Source organism: Platalea leucorodia (assembly GCF_965183815.1).
Source record: "Platalea leucorodia genome assembly, chromosome: 2".
Classification (NCBI taxonomy): domain Eukaryota; kingdom Metazoa; phylum Chordata; class Aves; order Pelecaniformes; family Threskiornithidae; genus Platalea; species Platalea leucorodia.
In genome coordinates this window covers 58053949-58076223 of record NC_138824.1, presented here as the reverse complement: position 1 = coordinate 58076223, position 22275 = coordinate 58053949, and the positions used below count along the sequence as shown (strand labels likewise).

At 41.6% G+C, this 22275-nt stretch overlaps 1 protein-coding gene across 2 annotated transcripts in view; it reads right to left on the bottom strand.

Annotated features, from left to right (window-relative positions):
• The window catches only part of FARP1 (FERM, ARH/RhoGEF and pleckstrin domain protein 1), a 218154-nt gene that overhangs the window by 74161 nt on the left and 121718 nt on the right, over positions 1–22275 (bottom strand). The gene's annotated exons all lie outside the window — the stretch shown is intronic.

Sequence of the window (22275 nt, the reverse complement as noted above, 5' to 3'; positions counted from 1 at the left end):
AGCTCAGAATCTATCTTTAGTGCATTTTTATTTTTGAGGGAAAAATACCATGAAATAAAAGAGGTCGAAGAGGGGGACTTGGGTTATAGTTTTCTTATGTCTGCCATGTAAATACGCAACACAGTAAGGTGTCAGTCTCTAGGCTATATTGCTACTGTGAATTTTGGAAGACGGCTCTTTCATCCCATGGCCCTTCAAGCCATGTCAAGTGGTGCTATGTACACCTGCATACAACACACCGAAACCAAAATGTCCACCGGCAGACCTGTCATACAAAACACAAGGGTCTGAGGGTTTGCTGGACACTGCTTGATACGCAACAGGCTCAGGTCCTGGGTTCTGACTTCTGGCTTATCCCGAGCCTCCTGCTGTGAGGCCCTGAGGATGGTCAAGGCCTGCCTGCGCTACCCTAACAGAGCTGTCAGTACTGCGGGGCAGTCACGAGCAAGCGTTTCCTTCCACCCACTGAAAGTCTTCCCTCTATATAAAGACCAGATGTTCTAGCCCAATATTAGCTCCCAGAGCCACCGCTTTGCTGATTGTAAGGATTCTTCTCAGCAGCACATCCATTAAATCCACACCTGCAGCAAATACTGTAAATTACAGCTCACCAGCGAGTCTTCAGCAAAAAACACTGTTTCTGTATAAAAACGCCAATCACTGAAATCAAATATTTTTGTTCCTTGGACAAATGCACCTATTTTAACTCAAGAGGCCCTGAAACACAGAAATCCACTCACTTCAGAACAAATAATAACCATTAAACTGCACAAACTCCACCGGTACAAAAGACCCATCACACCCCAGACAAGTGCCCTTGCACTCAACCTACAGATTTGGCCCTTTCCCTTTCTGCCCAGTAAATAATTACTAGAGCCAAATAACCCAGCAGTTACCGAGCGAAGAAAAGAAAACCACTAGCGGCGGGCAGTCCGGCCAACCTGGCTCAAACCTGAGCCTGAGCCCAGGTCCTGGCATCTCCGGGCAGTGCCCGTACCAACAGGCTACTTGTGAGAGGGCAGCTGCTCAATCCCACCTCCCCCAGATATACGCCACTACGCCGTCTGGTCTCTGTTTCACCGGGATACCAAAAACCAAAGCCCCAGTTTTTTTTCCACCTGGTTTCCAGCCACAACCTTAAGTACAAGGCACCTTTCTAAAGGCAATTTACCTAAGACTGTCTAATATGAATTGTGAAAAGTAAACACCCAGTAGCGAGGCTTACACAAGAGAAACTCAAAGGATGACGTTTTTCTAGGGAAGGCACAGGATATGTGTGCTGCTACGCCGGCGCCGTCACCCCCCGATGCAGGACGCAACGACTGAACCCTTCAGCGCTGGCTGGAAGTTTTTGAAAGTCGGGAGGGAAAAGCCATGCTCACCGCCCCAGGAACTTGCCGAGCAGGTTTTTACCCAACATCCTCCCAGTGCCTCTAACAGACCTATGCCACCAGCAAGCAATGTTCGCTTCGATTATTTTATTAACTGTTTGTTAGTGTTAGCTGTAGCAAACATCAGCCTCAAGAATACTGCCAGAAAACAGATCAAGAATGACTGCAGGTAGGAGTACTAATTTTTTTAAGCATTCGTCATAACTCAACCTTGCAGTAACTACAGTAATTGATACCAAAATGCCAAATAAGAGGATACAGAGAGGGCAAGGGAAAAAAAGACACCTATTTTTCTAAACAGAGCACTTTTGATCTGATGTAATGCCATCCAAAATAAATCTCAAGTGCAAATATATTTGAATACACTCACGTCACGTTCTCCAGGTTCATTAAACCAAAAGCATCCCCGCTGACCACCGCCCAGCCCGCGCCGGCCATCGCGCCTCGTGTGTCTGTTCTAACAGAAAGCTTCCCGCATTTTCCACCCCATCTGTCGCTGTGCGTAGGCACATCCCAGCATACACTGTCTCTTAATTGAAGAGCTTCCCAGTAAGGGCGTTTTGTTGGAGGCCACAGAATAATATTAAAAAGACATTAGATTAAGTGTAATAGCAATATTAGTTTACTGCTCCGAAAATACACCTACAAATGATTTAGAAACTTCAGGCAAATGTTCCTGCTCCCAGACTAGTCTCAGGCCTCCTCATTTTGTCTGCGGCCACTAGAAAATGGAAGGACGTGTTTAACAGCCACCCTTGCAGCAAGAGGAAAAAGATACTGCTTTCATCCATGTGTACAACCACTAAAATGGAAATGTGCCTGTGCATATGTATGTACATGTCTTACTAAAGTACCTGATGGATCCTGTCTGACAAAGACCAAACTTCATCGTTCCTCCCAGGAAAAAAAGGTGTGCATGAAGATTTTTGATCAACAGGAAAAAAGGCAGAGACCCCACCTGTGTTACTACACCGTGCAAGGTTAGCTGAGGAGAGCAAGCCTGTCTGATCTCAGACCACGAGTAAAAGCATCTGATTAAAACCTGCTGAGTGTTTTCATAAAGGTTTTTTCTTACAGGCATTTAGACAATGGAACGGCAGTCTTGTAGCATTTATGTCACTTGGCATTTTCTCTGGAGTGTGCCTCGGTAACATGAAATGCTTCTTACTCAAGTATTTGTAAATAAGATTATTATTCTAAACTCATCTTAGCTTTGATCAGTCTACCTCAAAATAAAATCTGACAGTTTATTCAAGGGAAAGTCTGTGCATGTAAAATCTAATGAGATTTAGAGCCTGATGACACTCCAGTCTTGCAGGACCAGGAGGAGAAGTACAACATCCACAAAAGCAGGAACTCTCTGGTCTCACAGAGATGTTGATTCACTGCAGTTCCATGACATCCCTACTAAAAAATTTAAACACAATAAATTAAAATCTCAGTCCGCTGTGTATGGAAGCAAACCAGCAGTCACTCAGGTCACAGCAAACACAAGCTGACAGTGGAAGCATTCAGGAATGAGTGCGCCACGCCAATGACATCATCTGTAGCCAACAGTCGCGTCTGACTTGCATGTGGTTACCAGGCCTATGGGACAACACAAGATTTCCCCAGAACTTGGAAGACATTTTCCAACCATCGAGTGTGGCCCTGCTGCCATGCCTCAGACAGCGAGCACAAGGCAAGCTTCATCAGCTCCTGCCCCACGGCCCCGCGGCTGCACCCATGTCCCACGAGCCTGGACACTTTCCCTGCTCCAGGCTAGCATGGGTCTGATCCATGGGGACGCATGAGCCCCCCAAAATAGTTACGCATGCATGTAAGGTTTCAGGGTGGGGAAAGGCTGCACTACAGCCTACGCTATAGGAGGGCCTTTCCCTGCCACAGTGAGAAAGCACAGGCCCATTACATGACCATCATGAAAGCCTCATACACTGGGATGAGGGAAGGTCATCGATGCGGCCAAACATGGAGGACATGGGAGAGGAGAGCCTGGAGACCTATCTCCTCCTCCCCCTGAGCATCATCGAATGAGAGTTTGCACCAGGGAGGGAAAAAACTGACCTGAAGGTGAAGATCAAAGGAGGAGGACGAGGCATCCAAGTGGGACATTGACATGAAAGCTGCCACAATGAAGGCTGGTGGCAAGACTACACCTCCAGACCATTTGCTACCACAGATGCCACACTGTAAGGCAGCGAGGGGAAGGAAACGGGAGGGTGCGGTGTACTGGCGGAACACAACTCGAGGAAGATCACACGCAACACCCAGGAGCTGGGAAGCAGCTGCAGCGGGTGGCAGTCCCCTGCTCCTGCTTTTGTTGACAGCCAGATTCTTGTATAATCAATGAAGAAATATTGCAGCTCCAGAGGGCAATTCTTCCTAGCCCCAAACAGCCATCTAAGCACACTGGCAATAAACTTTTCCTTAGCAATAAGTTGTACTCTTTTACTCTTGAGGACAAGAAGCCCGGACACCTGTGTTACAGTGTTTATTTTAGAAAAGGTGAATCCCAGTCATACTGACAGCAGGGAATTACCATTATTCTCCTGAGCTGGTATTTAGTTACACCAAAATAACATTATAAAGTTATCGCAGTGAAAAGAAGCTCACTGATTTCCAGCTACACATCCTTATTGCTTAATGCATTTTGAACTAGCCTTTCATTTAGCTCTGCGAAATCACATTTTAAAAGTCACTTTACATTTTCAGGGAATGTCAGGCCACTAAGTTCTAAATTATGAATAATGTGCATCACCACATTTAGCTGCAAGCTACGAAGGTACCCAGTCAAAGTAGCCTGCTTTACGCATTGTGCATTCAGCATTTGCTGTCTGCTCATTATATCAGTCCTACTCAATTCACCCTCCCGCCACTCCCACCGAAGTCCAAAACAGTACATTGCTTGTGATCTTCCAGTGGTGAATATTTTAATAGGTTCAACAATTCTTTCATGTTCTAGCGATCGCCAATCATTTAAAAAAAAAATTTCCCTCTACATACTTGTTTAGACCATTCTTTGGCACAGACTGCAATACAGATTTTTAAAAAAAAGAAAGCGCACAGCAGTATCTGGAAGAAATCCAGGGCTTTAAAAGAAGTGGCTTCGGACACATTCCCCCACTCCCAGTTAATTTAGCAATTATTTCACTAACCACCTACCAAAAAAAAAAAAAAGGTGCCTGTTTAGGATCAAATAGTGATTTTACCATTTTTTATCTGTCTAGCCAACTAATCTCAGATCCCAGATTGAATAGATCTTCAACGGAAAGGTTTTTGTTCATTTGTTTGTTTTTACATCACTGAGGAGTAATACCAGGTTAAAAAAAAAACAAATAAAATAAGCACTTTCTTTGGAACATCTGAAAAATATATGTCCCATCAGTGTTTTGGTCAAAGTAAGAGACAGCTTCATGTGGCAGTACGGACTATTCTGTTTTCCTTCTCTTCTTCCTCAAAACTGCTGCAAATGGATCAGAAAAAAGTCTGTTTGTTTCTTTGTTTTTAATTACACTTGCTTGTGCATTAGTAACAGCTGATAAGGAGAGAAAATAACTCTTTTACATTAATCTAAAAGGAAAAGGTACATTCATCATTCACACCTGCCGCAATGTAAAGGCAGGCATTTCTTCCACTAATGACTTGTTCCGGTCACATTTTGAGCGCTCAAAACTGAAATGTGACAATTTGGTCAAGCTAAATATTTTACAAATACTTAAATATTATATTGATCAACATTTAAATATTAAGTTTAAAATTGTATTTGTTCTTTTGTGGGAAATCACCCTGAAAACCCCTTGTACTTCAGATCAGTCTGATTCCCCAAATTATTTTTATACCCCAGTTTAACAACTGCATTGAAATGATAGTGAAAACTTCACCCGGTATTTTCAGGACAATTTCTGAAGTTATATACAGTCATAATCAATACTAAAAATGACAAACACACATTCTTAACAGCATGAATTTTCTCAGTTATTCAAAGCTGTTAAAAATTATATATGTATCTACAGCTCCAAAAGGGGGGAAGAAAAAAAAAAAAAACCAACCCCAACAAGTGTTCACGATAAGCAAATAGTATAAAAATAACCTGAAAGATGAGATTGAGCAACAGGGTTCTTAAACAAATAACCCTGCCAGAAATTTATACTTCAAAGGAGGCTTGAAAACTACTCACAGGAGAACAATGCTGTCAGCATCCGAAGACAAACTTCGTATTTTAAACAGTTCTCCTTTCTGGTGTAAGATGAAATGCATAATTCATATTTAGTAAAAGTCTATTCCTCGAACGGTAGGATTAACAGCGATAAGCACCGGTCTGAGTGTTGTTGCTCTGGACCTAACACTGCTGAGACACTTGGAGATCCTCTGCCCTTTTTCTCCTCTCCTCCCTTTCAAAGTGTAGGTGTTAATCCTGTAGGAAGGATTAGATGACTATAAAAATAGCTTTAGACCGTAAAGATAGCTCTTACACCTGGGTTTTTACTTTGCTGTCCAGCTTATGCTGGGTAGTTAGGAAGCGCTGGAAGAAGTGTGATTCGTCACCCCTGCATACCAGGTCAAAGCAAAGAGGAGAAGTAACACCTTTAAACAGAGCAGCCACACGCTCCGAATCATAGAATCGTTAAGGCTGGAAAGGACCCCTGAGATCATCGAGTCCAACCTGTTAACCTGACTGCCTGGTCCACCTCTAAACCATGTCCCTAAGGTCATGTCCCCACCATTACCATGTCCCCATCATGTCCCCACCACTACCTCTGAGTATGCAGATCCCCACTCTGTAACTACAGCCACCAGGTATCCACCCCATTTGGAAGAAGGGTATAGAAGAAGCAAATTTTCATAACCTAAAGGCACTTAACTCCTTTTAAGATATTTTCCATTTGAATGTAGTTGAAGGCTCCACTCCTGGCACACATCCCACATGCTTTTGCACAGACTGTGCACATACCATCAAAGGCAGGATCGAGGCCAAATGCAGTAACAGAATAAGTCTCTTATACTGCCTTAAAAACAGGCGATTGATCATCTGCTGTGTGTGTACAATAAGACTATTTAATGTTCCTTTCTTTCAAGATTTTAGTGGACTGCTTTCCCACTTTACACTCACCACATAAGCTGTATTCCCTTTAATGCCAGTGCTTGCCTTCCATAGTCTCTGATGTACAGTTTTACCCTTCAGTCAATTTTGCTGGTGCTGGCGTCTTTTTTAAACAGCGTGATTGTAACATATGGTGCTTTTTACTTCAGGTGTGGTTTACTCCAAAAACCTGCCCTTAAAAAAAAATGCAGCAGCAAAGTTACACTTTTTCCCCCCCATCTATCAGCTATGACAAACAAGACGACTTCAAAAATGGCTGTTTTAGGTATGTGCTTGCTAACCAAAAATCAACACAGCAAACAATTATCAAGGCAAAAATACAAAGAGAAGGATTTTAATAACTATCTCATTTGCTTGCATTTCTAGCACCTTCTCCAAAAGAAACTTGCAATTTTCTACATTTGAACATACACAGATTTGTTATTGTAACCATGCTCATGGATTTCCAATCACGACAAACTGGCTTATGTCAAAATATTTTCTAAAATAGGCAAAAGCAGAAGGATTGCTCTGACTAGATTTTAAACTCTCTTCCAATGCCCAAACCCAACTTTACTAGGAATAGCCAACAATAAAATTCAGGTGAAAATTAATACTTATCAGGGAAAGAAATAACTAAATAACCCTCTTTAATAGTTACATAGTGTGGAAGGAAAAAGAAAAAGATGATCTAGCAAAGCTAACGTAAGGTTTTATGATGAGGCTAATTTCAGTAGTGCTTGGTTAAACTTTTTCTTACAGCAGAGTCAGACTAATACAAAATTCAGCTACAGTAAATCCTCAGTTAACAGTAGATCTCCATAATTGCAGTAGGGTAAAGCTACTGGAATTGGAGGATCTGCTTGGTCTCTTTTCACTTGGCTCATAAAATCATAGCTTTATAACTTAATACGCAAATACCACCCACATTGTAGTATATATGCCATTTCAATGTGCAAGTGAGGAAATAAAAACGGAGAAGGGATGGGCTGGGCACCTTCAGAACTGAGCCCTTCATATCACAGACAACCTGTCATCTTCAGGTGTAATGATCCAATCATTTCATTTCTTTGCAGTTCTTACAAATGCAAACTGATATTAATACTGATTTTATTTCCCACCATTAAATTACTCTAATTTCTACTTGACAAGGACTTTGTTACTGACATCTAACTCTCAGCTGGAAAATACAACTGGCTTTGTCTTAACTTTTCCATACTGATCTTAAGAAAACTACATTTGACACGTAAGTAGCTAAAAATCACTTTATCAGCTTAAAATGGATGCTCTGATCCCCTCTGCTAATGAATTCAGCTGAAAAATTTCATTGTTGTCTGCCTAACAAGCTCTAAGAAGTTGTCCTGATGGGGACAATGCATGTCCTCCCGTGAAACGCGAATGCTGATCTCAGTAACTCCCAAAAAACCCTAACCCCAAAAACCATCAAACGGCAACAACAGGTCTTTGCACAAGCTAATTAGTCCTCCTGAAAAAAAAAAAAACCCAAACCTTGTTTCTTGTAGGACAACCATTACTGCTAACGTCGTTCAGATAGGCGTAAAACATTCATGGGAAATCAGTAGTGGCAGAGTGAGTCTTTAAGTAACTGTTTAAGGCTGCAAAATTTCACACACCAACCATTCAGTTCTTGGAGACTTCCAGCAGGAGACTCCTGCCAGAGCCACTGTTACTAAAAACAAAATTACTTTCCTTGAACATAATTTCAAATGCACAGTGTGGACAAGAAAAATGAGGCTTTAAAAGAACAATGAAAAAACTTAGTACTAATATGTCATCTTACTCCCTAAATTAGCTCTTGCAAGTGCTGAGTCATCTCTGCCTAATTTTACTAGCAAAACGAAAAAGTGGTTTGTGGCTGTTCTTTATCCCGTTAGCAAGGCAAAACATCCACTGCTGGAAGAGACTATTTTCCTTTCTGAAGAGTATCATCAGCATGACATATCATCAGCTTCAGAGCCTTGATACTAATGGTGATGACTTGCAAGCCATGAATTTCAAATCTCGGAGTGAGTTGCAGGGCAGATGCATAAAACAGTGCTTTCCTCATGACCTGAAACAAACTACTTTACAAATCAGCACATAAGAAAAATGGAAGGCAACAATACTTTTGTGCTACGTGGCTTTTCTAAAACCAGGTGCACGCTAAAAAAGCTTCCCTGAAAAGCTGTGTCTCGCCGAGAGGTGCGAGAAGGGAAGGAGTCACCCCAAGGCCGACACAACTATGACACCAAAGCCCTTAGTGGAGACCCAGGGATGGCAGACGGCACCTCTCTGACAAAGATCACCTCGGAATTATCTATGTTTAATTGACAGCCAGCGGGTGTAACTGGGCAATGTCCCCATCTGGCATAAGCTGCACCTCTGCCCAGAGAGGTGTCCCTGATGGCTATGGGCGCAGCATCCCGCAGCGCAGGGGTGCCCACGGCACAAGCCCAGGGCGCGCACGGCCGACACTGGCTTTGGAAAACACATGAGACTCATTTTCAGAAACTGGATGGGAGTTTGATGCGGAGCTGATAGAACCTCATTTTTCTGAACGTTTTCTTTATGGAGAGCTGTTTTACTGAAGCTCAACTCTGAAAGCAAGTATATACCTGTCAAATAAATGTTGATACTACTTTCCCTCCCTGCGAGCAAAAAACTGAATGAGTTTAACCCCCGGCCTCGGCACTATTTAGCAGCACACTGTGCTCCTTGTTTCTTGGGAAGACCTGCAACTGAGGCTCAGAACACTCATTAAAAATACCTCAGATTGAATTTCATAGGCCACAACTTTTGAAAAGAAATATAATGGCACCATTCAGTGCTTTCAGTGTAATTCGGCAGCATAGCAGCCAGTGCGTCATGTGGGATGGAAACCCCAATCTCTGTGACACCCCCCACCCCCTACCTCCCACTTCTCCACTCCTCTCTGTTCCAAGGCAAAAAAATCGTCTAACCACCTTCTTGGGTTTTCTTTTTTTAACATTAAGTAGTGCTTGAGAAGAAAATAAAATCATTCTACTATTCCGATCACTTTCTTCTCTGGTCTGCTTTCTTTGCCTGCTCGTTTTTCTTCATTTTGTTTAGCCATAAGCAAACGTTTTACTAGAATGAAGGAGGAGGCATTCTGAAGTCATCAGATATGAAAACAGAACCCTTATAGGCAGACTGAAAACATGAGAATATGGAGTGTTATGACTATATGGGAGTTATTAACTACAAAATCAGATTGAGATGTAAAGTGGTTATTTACTATTTTTATTTGGATACATTTTAGTTTAGCCATGATTCTAGTAAAACCCTTTGAAGAAAAGAAATAATTTAAATGCAAGAACTCTGAGACCTAAAAAAAAAAAAAAAAGGAAAAATAAAAGATGTTCAGGCAAAATATTAAATCCTAAATCCCTAAATCTAAAGCAAAATCAAATGTAACAGGCAAAAGCTTCTGATAATCCCTGTTCAGCCCTGCATTAGTCTCAACATGACTATTAATCTGAGCAAGAGCTCACACCATCTAGTATTGTACGTATTTTACTTTTTACTTCACTAGGGGAAAAAAAAGCACATTTTAACAATAGGATACAGAACTTTGCATGAGCGGATTGCTAACTTGAAAGTACACCCTTAGATGAAGCCTTCAGCCTGTGGCTGCTGCTAATCTGTGATGTATTCACGTTACACCCTAATTCTTGCCTTCAGCCAGGCCACTGCTCCAGCTGGATCTAGTGCTCCTACAGCCACAACACGAGGCAGGGTAAGGAAGGTAACCTTGCACGAAATTTAAACAATTAAGACTTTCTGTAGGATCCATCTTGGTACTGACCTGTCTTGCAAAATCGATGTGGACTGGCCATGGAAAAGCTTGGCTGTAGCATCCTACTATTACTCTAGATTGGATGTGGAGTAGTCCTGTATTTTATGTGCCAATCTGAAACAGAGATGGTCCTGAGTTCATTCCTAATGAGTAAAATTCATACCCACAAAGTGTTTTCATGGAAATGAAACCTCCAAGTGCAAAACCTAAGTCTCAAAAGCTATCTCATCTTTAACTACCTGAAAGGCAGAAGTTTTGGGTTGTTTTTTGCCAGTCAAATTCCCAACACGCACGAGTTTCTTGTCTGGTCATGCAAGATCTGTCACCAACCTGACAAACTCAAACAGCTTAGCAACCTTTGCATCGCAGATGTATAAGAAATGTATTCAACTTTTCTCTAAGCAGCCTCAAAAGACCTTGAGACTGAATACATTGGGAGTCTGAACTACCTTTTAAACACGCGTAGAAACACACAGGAGAAAAAGCGACAACTGTCTATACACTTACGGGATCTGCAGGGGAATGTCCAAGCTCTGTGTTTTGTGGATCACTGTAAAGTGTCGCCTTTGGTGGGACACAAACCAGAGTGGAAAGAAGAGTAAGGGGAACTGGTGCAGCAGGTGTTACAGCAATGGCTTCTTCCACCACCAGATTTCAGAGGTACCTCATAATGAGGTAGTCAAGTCACATTTTCAAGGAATGATAAAAAATAGCCACCTCCCTTTTTAATGCAGCTACATAGTTTTTCAGAATGATCCTCAGGAGCTTTTCTGCTCGTTCCTTGCAGCCTGCCTGCAACTTGCAGCGTCTTCTAACACAGCAGAGGCTTTGAAAAATCCACCCGTGAGTCATCTCGGGTCTCAAAGATTAAACTGGCTCTGGATTGTAAAAATCTCATGAATGGTTATGTTAGCAAACACATAACTGCAGCAATCATCAGGGAACACAAACAGAGGAGTGGTGCTGGTGTGCACCGGAGAAGCAGTGACTTAGCCTCCAGTCACTCCAAAATCCAAAGCTGCTGGGACTGACCCGTATGTTGAATCTAGCATTAAACAGCAAAGCAGCACAGACAGAGCAGAGACCTGCTTATGCATTTGTGGCAAACCAGGGAAAGAAGGGATTTGTGCCTGTATCTGTGGCGCGGGGGGAGGTGGAGGGGGGAGAAAGGCCAGCAGGACTTCTAAGCTGCACATGATGGTGTCTGTTAACAGCACATGGTCTGAACTGGGCAAAAAGCCTCTCATCGATCCTCAGAGTGCTTCCTCCTGACTATCAACAAGGTTTTACCCTTACCTGCGTTGAACTTGGGACATTCAACTTTCCCCTTGTTTCCCACCCCTTCTTTTGCCTACGTGTGTGCTGCGCGAGCTTGTGTGCATGCACGTGTGCGTGCACCGCACAGAATCGCCTGTGCCTGCAGCTAACGTGCAAGACTTCAGAGGGGAACAGCTTACACCCTTTTGCTTCATTGCTCGTTTAGCCACACAAAACATTCACGCTAAGGAGATTCCTAAGAGATCTGCTTTCTGTCACTCAGATAGAGGCCTCAAATATCAAAGGAAAGCAACACCATGTTATTATCACAAGTACATTAACACAGTCTCTGAAACACAACTTTTATGGCTTCTATTTTATTTTAACGTGCAATGCTGTTCTCTTTTATGGTCTGTTTAAAAACATGTGTTGTACAGACTTAGTTATTGTGATTTGGGTTTTGGACAGAATATTTAAAATAAATCTTTAGGCACAGCAGATTTACAAAGGCAAACGAGCCACTCAACTGTTTTTTTTTTTCTTAAGGCCAGAGTACAGCAGTGCCGTATTAGATACCACTTTGGTACAGATGAGCTTTATCAGCAACAACAGGCTTCGTGGGAAACAAGCGTCCTCTGTTCAGGATACGTCAAAGAGAAGTCTTCGGGGATGTGCTATCAAAAGTCAAACATCAGGCTGACACAATGCGACTTTTCTGGACCACATTTTCAGTCTTAAGCTGAATTCCTCCAGAAAGAGAGTTTTAATTCATTTAACCTTGAGAATAATGTGTGTAATTGAAAAAGGATTTGATTTTATCGGATTTTTGTGTCTTTTTCTTAGTGATGAAAACCAAGTCCTTATGTGCTTAAAGATGGCATGCATCTCATTTTAAATTTACATTTACAAATACGCTTTATACAGTGTTAATATTCAGGTAATTTCCAGATTCCTGGGGTAAGCAAGAGCAATACTTTTATTTACAACATAACAACATAATTGGATGCTACAAATGATTATTATCGAGATGTCATTTGAGTGCACCAATAAAGATTGCCATGGAATTATTATCTGTCAGGGTTTGAGCAACTTGTCAGAACCTAACTTCTCCATTTTCTGCTTTTTATTTTAAGGGTCAGTCTAAATTAATCCCACCTAACTCTAAGCACTTAATTGAGGTGCCTAAGGCAGAAGAGTAATTTCCCCAGATTTCTGTCTAACCAACAGACGGGAAACAAGCGCTTTCAGACTACCAGTCAGTCCACCTAAAATCTGAATCATCTGGGAGGTGGCCCCTCTTCCTCCACTTTTTTATAAACTAGAGTAACTACAGCTGGCATAAATGTCTTACTCAAAGACAGTTTTACATGGGAATATATTCTTTACAATATTTAAGTTTAAAAATAAAAAAAAAAAAAGAACTGAGGAACCTTTACAACATAAAGAGGTTCATGTTTATTTAAAACAGAATTTTGGCTCCTACAAGACAACATTTCAGAAAACGGCCAAAATAAAAGCAGAGTGTTCCCACTCCCTCCTTAGATGGGCTTTGAAACTCCCCAACAGAAAGCAAAGGGAGAGAAACCTAAGCAAATCAACGTGCAAAGAGAGCGCACCGCTTGCTGAAGGCGCCTCCAGATGGAGGCTGAGCCAGTGGAAGGATGGCTGCACCTGTAACAGCCAGAATTCAGCGCCATCAGCTACCACCTGCCTGAGAGCACCTATCCTCTCCTGGCTGGGCACCTAAGCAGAAAAGGCAATGGGCTTCTCCAAAGCAATGAGGGCCCACCTGCCCAGCACGGCACTGGTGAGATCAGATTTGACAAAGCACTGAAACGGATGACACTTTTTTTTCTATGAACAGTTTTAACAAGATATAGAAATTTCAGATATCAACAGCCACTCCTGTTAAGTGTTAATTGTTTAAAAGACCACAAATATCTGGAGATAAAAGCCAGCAGAATGTTGCTTAGAATTTATCACTACTGTCTATTATATTAATTGGCGCATCAGAAAGTTGCTCCAGATTTTTTCTGTTCCAAATTGAAAAATACTTTTCTACCTGTTATAGGACTTGAGATATATCCTTCATTCTTGCCTATTTATAAAATGTTTAGGCTATCCATGTTCTCACCAACCCTCAAGTGAAGTTCTGGACCAGCATATATACATACTTCATTCATCTCCACTGAAACACTGTCTTGCTATCAGTTTCAGAAATTATCTTTTTTCAGCAGAATTTACTTAGAGAAGTCAGACTACCATGTCAGACTCAGGATAAATCTCCACAGGAAAAGAACTGCTTAGAGAAGACTACAGTGGCACGGAACCATGATTGCTGCTTGCACGCTTCTTGCAGCGGCCTTTCACTCATTTTTAATCGCAACATCTCCTAACGCTTGACAAAGAACAGCACGTGACTAAAACAGGGAGAGCCGCAACCCTGAGTGGGCATTAAGGAGCCACTATTATCAGCTCTTGCTTTTTTAGACTGTAAATATTTAGTAAATTGGGAGCTAAAATTACTCGGTACCACACAGCCTGAGACATCGTGTCTACTCCTGCACATTGAACAAGGTCTTGGCCAGGAGAACGGCATAGGCTTTGCAGGATGAGAAAGATACGTGGAGCCCCATGTCACTGGCATCCTGCTGGCTTTTTAATTCTTACCAGCTCATCAACACTGCTTGGCGGGTTCATACGAGCTGAGCGAAGGCAGTGACTGCTGAGTCCCAGTGGGAGACTCCTGCAGAGCACAGACTCTGGGGGCTGAGGCTGGCCGTCATGCTCCAGGCAGGCCTAAGACCTGGTGACCAAACAAGGTACTGCAGTTCTGCTTCTAGCCACCCAGAGATCACACCAAGAAAAAAAGTCTTCATGTTTGTAGTAAAATAACAGGTCTAAAACCAGGCTGAGGAAGCGCAAAGACTAGCAAATACAGAGGTCTGTGATCACTGGAATTTACATCTCATCACCTTTGCTGGTACCAAAAATCTAAAAAAAATAACCAATATGTATTACGGGTACTTACAGCACAGTTAGTTTGCTCCAAGAACAAAGTGAGGTTTACTCAGTGACGATATAATATAGAGATTAGTCCAACGATGGGTTTAGTGTGTGGCTGTCACCTGTGGGACCATCATACCTGGACACAGTCTTCGCCTTGGAGAAGACTAGTACCTGCTGTTAAGAAAGCAGCAAATGCCAGCAGCCAATACCTCCTGTTGCTCCCATGTGATGGCACGTGCCCACAGCTACAAGCTGCCCCTACCTTCTCTCTGTAGCATACAGGGAAAGTGAAAGGGGCTGAAAACCATGATGTGATCCAAAAAAGGAATTCAATCCCTTCCCAGATAATTCCTTCCATTCAACACATACAACTGTAGGCAGACTGTGAACACTTAAGACAAGGAAAAGGTGAATAATGATCATCGCTGTCAGAAACCGTTCATTCAGAGGGCACACGCTTCCTTCTTGAGCATGAAGAACCGTGATTCCCTGGCACTGAAACAGGGTGTTCTCCACCTCTAGTTACGTGCTAACCAGGAGATGTCTTTTCATGTTATTTACTAGGATGGATATTTTTCCCCATGACCCTCAGAGTCTTGCTTGGGTTGAGATTCATCCCTTTTTAACTGCAATTAAGCATCCAGTTGCCCTGGACTTCCTTCACAGCAGAAGGAAAGAAAGGGTACTTCCAGAGAAACGCTCAGGCCAGCCAAACTGGCTAGACGAACTTGGCCTTCATCTCATTGCTACTTTGCTTCTCCCTCTAGATTACGCGATCTTTAACATGGTGGTATGCTTATTTCTTATTATCATTAACATTCATGAGGTATTTTGTCTACTGTGCTGTTAGGAAACAGATAAGTGCTTATACAAAAGATACTACGCACATTAGCTGACATCATCAGCGTATTTTAAACAGTCTCCCGAAACTGAATTCAAATGACCAAACTACTAAAGACTAACATGTCCCAGTAAAAAATGCAATTCATACCCATTAAGCTGCTCTCACCAGCAGCTATTTCAGGATATCCTGACATTAAATCAAACATTTACGGAAAGGCTTACACTTCTTTTTGAGTGATGCTGAATATATCTGGATATGTGCCCTTGCTGGAGATTTATAATTAGGGTTAGCATTACACTGAGTAATTTTAAAAGCTTGAGAAATCACAAGATCTGTTGAGGTCATTTCTCTGACATCACATGTGGATCCAATACTGAACATAAAAATTCCACAGACCGCATGTCTGCTGATGTGCAAAAAACCATTCATCCTGAAAGCAGCAGAGACGTGAACTTGGCCCATCAACTGCACGTCTTCAACAAAAGCATGACTGTCTCTCTTCCACTCCCGATAATTATGATCAGGAGAGGACACTATTAAAATCCATTTCAGTCCTCATATGTCCCTAAAACAGTGTCCCCAAATGTTCCTAAAAACACTTTTAACTAAGGCAACAAGTGCATTAAAAGCAACAAATTTCTGTCAGGGCTGAGCTGTGGGGTGACTGGTGGGCTTGTGCAGAGTGCTTCCACAGCTGCACCGGTGGCCATGGTGGAATTCAACTCACCCAACTTTGGCTGTCTAGAAGTTACGTGTTTAGTCTAAGCTCATCATCAGGGTTGTCTCTCTGCAGTCGGACAAGAGAGAAGTATCGTGAGAGAAAATTCATCCCATCTGGAGACAGATGTATCACACACCCAGGGTGAATTGCCCGTTGGAGGCACTTCTCCACCAACAACTTGGGGAGCCTTTCCTACTCCCTGTGAATCCGATGTTCAAGCAACTAAAATCAGGTGAGATTAGTCTTACTCCAAAACTTTAGCACACGTAAGACTGCATGGTCTGGCACACTTTTTGCTTGCATTTTTTCCACATGCCTGAGACAGGATACACATGGCATTTTGTTTTGGAGAAAGAGGGGCGAATACAAGAAAGATGCATTCTTATAAAGCTGTGTATTTGTTTTAAGCGAGGTAATGGTGTTGAAGGGGCTTAAGAAGACAACAGCAGACAAAGCAGAAAGAAAGGTAGCGTTGAGAACACATGACAAGGGGGATAGATCCCCAAAGCCGAGCTGCAGCACAGGCTAGGAGTAACAGCAAAACTCTCCGTTTCGTAAATGTGTTGCCTAATACTTAAAAATCAGAATTACAAGCAAAATATAAGTCCCGTGTTTTCTCATAGTAGAAATAACAAATAACAAATTCCATTCAACATCATATTGTGGCCTATATTGAAAAGGAACTCCAGTAAATTTGTTACCTAAACACAAACACTGACCAGTTTTCCACATCCAGAGCATCGATGAAAGGGAACTCAAGACACAACATTCGGTAGCACTATCCTGATCAACAGAAGGACCTTCATCTTCTTTTTGACTTCAAGTACTGTCTTTAAGGAGATTCAGAGTCCAACAGTAGCCTACTGAATAAGGATCGAATTTTGACTTCGTGGACCCATCCCGCAGGGTGTTGAGCACCTGTGCCGAGTGACGCTCCGGCCCTGCAGATACGTGGCGCTGCTCTTCAGGAACTGAGCAGCTTGCAAGGCCAGCTGGCTCACAGTATTTCCCAGAGCACGAGTGGCCCTACAGGCAAAATTTTGCTAGCAGAAAATTGCTCAGCAACGGTCTTCAAGAACAATAAAGAAACTCGAATAGGAAAAATGTAAATAAAGTGCCTTATACGTAGGCTACTGCTTCAGGTCTTAAAATAGATGCCAAGTAATGGAACAACCTGTCTGTCTAATAGCCATACTTTTCTAGTTATGAAGAACTGGCATTATCAATTAAAAGAAACACTTAAGTAACATATATACGCAGTCTCTTGATTCCAGTATCTCCACACTGACAGACCAATAAGTGATTTGGAAAAATATACCTTCTAAAAACCATTAGATAGCTATATATTTATGCAGTTATATTGAAAATACAAGTATGCATGGTTTTTTTCCTTTACCGCTTAGAGTAACAGACTGAAAAATAGCTATGGCACATACAATGCATGCAGTTATACAAGGGGCAATTTATAGCCCTGTTTTAATGACTGTATTTGCCAAAGGCAAAAATCTGCTTACTGTTATTTCTAGCAATAGTATACTTTACTGAACAGCCAGTCTTGTGTAAAAAAACAAACAAACAAACAAACACACACAACAACAAAAAAACCCAGCATAAAACATACACTCATCTTTTCTGTTGCTGCTAAGTGGTTTGTGAAATCTGGTTTTGTGATTACATTTAAGATGTTTTGTGCACTCACTATTAGCCAAGTATCCTATGCGGGGGCGGGAAGGACCTCTAAAGTATTCACAATAGGCTTGAAATGCTACACGTAAATCACGGCTCCAAGCATCACAGAAGCCCATACGTCATAAATAAACAGATAAATAAATAAAATCAAGCAAACAAACAAAGCTTTGCTTTCTTTGTTGAGAATGTCTGAAGCTGCCCAAAGCTGACAACAAAAATAGCCTAAATATTCAGATCCCTACAGCAGTATGTCTTTAACAAAACTGCACCTCTAACCTCTAAATATTGATAGAAATAACAGTCTAATAATGTAATAACACAGTTGCATGCTAGGATACCAAGAACCAAGCCTTGGAAAGAAAAATATCACTCACTAAGTTTTCAACAGGTGTCATAAACTAGAGACTCAATCCTGCAGTTAGAGCAATCAATGCAATACTCTGTGCATGCATGATATACTACTATTTCCGATGGCTTGTATGTGGAAACAACGGGCACTATTCATATAGAATCACAAGCTACTGCTATAACACCAAGTACTACATTTTCAAACTGTCAATCACCTATACAAAGACTGATGGAAAATGTCAACCAAAATTTTGTGCTCAAACTTGGCTTTCTATACTTGCTATTCTGCTTTACTTTTCTGAAGAGTTTCACTTTTCATATTAAAAAAAGCCCCAAAGTACAGACATTGGTCCTTTACAATCATGCACCTTGAACCAGAAACTCTTAATGTCTCCTACCTCAAGAGCATCACTATGTCTGAATTACTTTGTGAGTACTGCTTTCACCGAACAGCGGGTTTCTCAAACTCAACAACATGCTCTTCTCTCTCTCTTTTGTGCTGGTCACTACACGGCTGTTTTTTAAACGCATAGTTTCTGGTCACAAAGGCAAGAGGTCACTTTGTCTGCAACTGGAAGGCTAATCTACGGTAGCTGTTGCAACCCCAGCTACTGCCCTCCCGACGCGCAGGCGCCCAGGAGGCAGCACACGCTTGTACAGCCTTCACATCGAAACTCTGCCCAGAAGTTACTTACCGCTACTGCAGAACTGGTTGGTGTCCTTAAACCAAGAAGGAGCACAGGGAAGGCAAGAGGGCGAGGTTCTTAAGATCCACTAGGACTCGGGGGCAGCCCTCTCTTTGGAAATTCCCCTTACACTCTCACAAGGCCAGGGAAAGGGCCAAAAACGCATTTAGAAACGGCTGTTCTACTTCATTTCTGATGTGTGTACATGTATGTTTTACCTGCAGTCGGTGTCGTCACAGAACAGCACACACTATCACAGCCAAGCACATTTCAAAATCATACAGAAATAAAGAGAAGAGGCAGCTTCTCCCACTCCATAACCCTTTATTCACAGTTAAAAGTTCACATCCAGTAGAATAAAAATTAATCTCTGATTATGTCAGGACTGAAATGATAAATATTACATTTCCTAAGCCTTGGAAGCATATCTTCTTGCTTTCTTGACATTTGTTTATATGGTTAAAACAACCACAGAAAATCCAACCTTTTAGCCAAGTACCATAACAAAGAGAGAGAACAGTGAAAGCAACAGCTGCTCTCAGTTGAATCCCAGTTCGCCTAGCTTTTTCACCTCAAAAGTCTGAATACCTGCAACAACAAAAATAGAGTGACCTACTGTAGACTCCCTGAGAAGTGAACAGGAGTCCAAGCATGAGCTCTGATGAGGAATGTGAGCTGATTTACAGTGGTCACTTTCTGAGCCACCTTCATTTTTTTCATCTCATAAAAAGGCGAAGCCTAAAAGCAGAGTTTGCCACGGGAGTGGCAATAAGCTTCCTATCTAATCCTCGGTGCTGGGATTTATGTAGATGATAAATTTTTTCAGGTGCTGTGGGATTGTAAGCGGATGTCACCTTGCCATCCTTTCCTGCTAGGGCTGGCAAGCCTCAACAGCAGAAGCAGCAGAAATTCCTTTCCCTACAAGGTCTAGCGACTCGTACGTACCGCAGCGGTGTGAAAGTAATGGCATTCCTTCACTGAAGGTGGAGGGGAGAGAAGAAAGTGTAAGTGCAAGTGCATTTCAGAGAAGACCTGTGCTGAACAAGAGCAGAGAGCTGAACACCAAACAAACTGTATTTGGGGTGGGAGACAAACAGAACAAAATAAAAACGAGCACACACAGTGTATTTTAATATTCCTTAATTTGCTGCTTTCTCTTCAAAGTAGTAAGTCTTCTCTCAAAGAGACTGATGCGTAAAATAAATAAATAAATAAAACCCTTATGCCTTTTTGAACAAAATTTCCAGACTGTTATTACCATCCTCTATGTGCAATTCAAAATAGAAGAAATCCCCCCCCAAAGTAAAATGAATTCTTAGAGAAATAATTCAAAATACGGTAGCCACTGAGACCAAGATATCCCAAATGAACGTGTTTTTCACAAAGGCAGCAGTAATCTTCCACAAATGCAGGTGAAATCCAGCATGTTGACCACATACTACTGTTCCTACATGTAGTGGTAATTACCCAGAGAAAACAGACAAAAAAACCCCCTACCACTATTATTATAGTTCAAGTTTTTTTGTAAAAACTCAGCAAACCAATTCCAGAAAATCTGGTACTGTGAACTGTCATGCAATTAACCTAGGTAGAGTCAAAATAGACCAGACTGCTGAGCATGGAATAACATTCATTTATATATTTAAATGATGAATTATCTGCATAAGAGATGACTCATTAAGACCTTGCAGTTGCCATTTACAAAAGTGGTAACACAAGCAGCAACCGGCCAACTTTCTTCATTTTGCCATTCCAAACTCATGTCTTGAAAGTCTTTCTCTACGGACATCTTATCTGCCAACCACTAGCAATCGTGATCCTTTAGGAACCAGATTATCGAAAGATTGTTTATTAACAAACAGCCATGGAAAAGGTACCTCACCTTCAGGTATCACCTTCCTTGACCAAAACCAAATTTGAGATAGACAGGTGAAAGTCTCAGATGGAGGTAGAAGCTTCCATGGAGCTAATCTATTGGAAGCCTAACTATAAAGGATCTGACACAATGTCCCATATGTCCACGGACATTGCTTTAAGTGCATCAAACAAGCCCAGGATACTGAGAGAAATTTCAAACGAAATCTTTTAGGCAACTGAGGTGCAGGTCTTCAGCTCAATCTGCATTCAAATAGCCACTGAAAGCCCCAAAATGTCAACTTAATTTTCTTATTTTTAGTATTCAGGTTTGAAAAGCATGTTCTCAAAGCAAGTCTGAAATGTGAGGTAATATTATCTGCAATGATTAGCTGGGACAGTCTCCAGAGAACGCCCATTCTGCCTGAACATTTACATCATTTCCACTACAACTTTCCATACATCACCAGTTAAGGTAGTTATATACTAGGCTAGACTACGCCACCTGGGAGGTAAGCAGCATACTTTACCCACTTTATTCTCATACTGCCATTAAACCACTTTACATGTTAATGTCTACTTAATCTTTAGGATGAACTGTTAGTCAAAAGCATATGCATACTTTTGATTACAGTGCTTCCTAGGGGCAGTGTAACCTTAGCTTGTTCCAGACTACATTACTTTTATTGTAACTAATGAGTCAACATTTCAACATTATATCTAAATGTGCAAAATCCCTAAAATTTGCTCACATCAGAGATGTGAAAGAAGGACAGGCCACTGTGTACTGGGGATGATTTATAAGCTTAAGATAGCTGGAGGCTGTACTGATTTAGTGCAATTTTTCTCATAGTCCGCAATGATGAAGGTGATGTTGACCACACCTGAACAAAAGCTAGGGGTCAGGAAAGAGAGCAAAAGCAGAAATAAAACCCAAGGAACATTATACACTCACATCAGCTCGAGCATGATGTTAATACAAGAACAAATGGGTAGTAACCTGGCCATGAATATGTTTAGACTAGAAATTAGAAGAAATTTTATAACTCGTTAATTAGTGAGGTTCTGGAAGAGTTTTCCATAGTGAATATACAGGGCAGTAAACGTAAGTACATTTAAGATGGAGTCAAAATAAATTTCGGATAAGATCATATAACATGGCTGCTTGCAATAAGAGAGGGCTGTGCTCAGTCACCCGGAAAATCAAGTCCCATCCTGTATTCCCAAAGACAACCTAAAGGAACCAAGCAATGCCAAATCATGATTTTGTCACAAGCATGGAATTTTTCTTCTTTAAGCCCCCATTACTGAGGCTGATGGGAGAGTCTGTTTTAAATTTAAAGAGTGAATAAATAAAGTGTTAGCCTGGGGTTTGAGGAGAAACACTTTTAAAATATGAACTCTGCAAGCTCAAAAACCAGAAGGCAAATAAAAAGAACAAAACATCTGTTACTTCTTAAAAATCTCATGGTTTCTAAGCCACTGGGGGCAGAGGGAGGCTGATTCATGATTTCTGAATGCTTAGGTTGACAATTCAAAGAAGCAAAGTGTGAAGGAGTCCAAAACTTAGCACACTAAA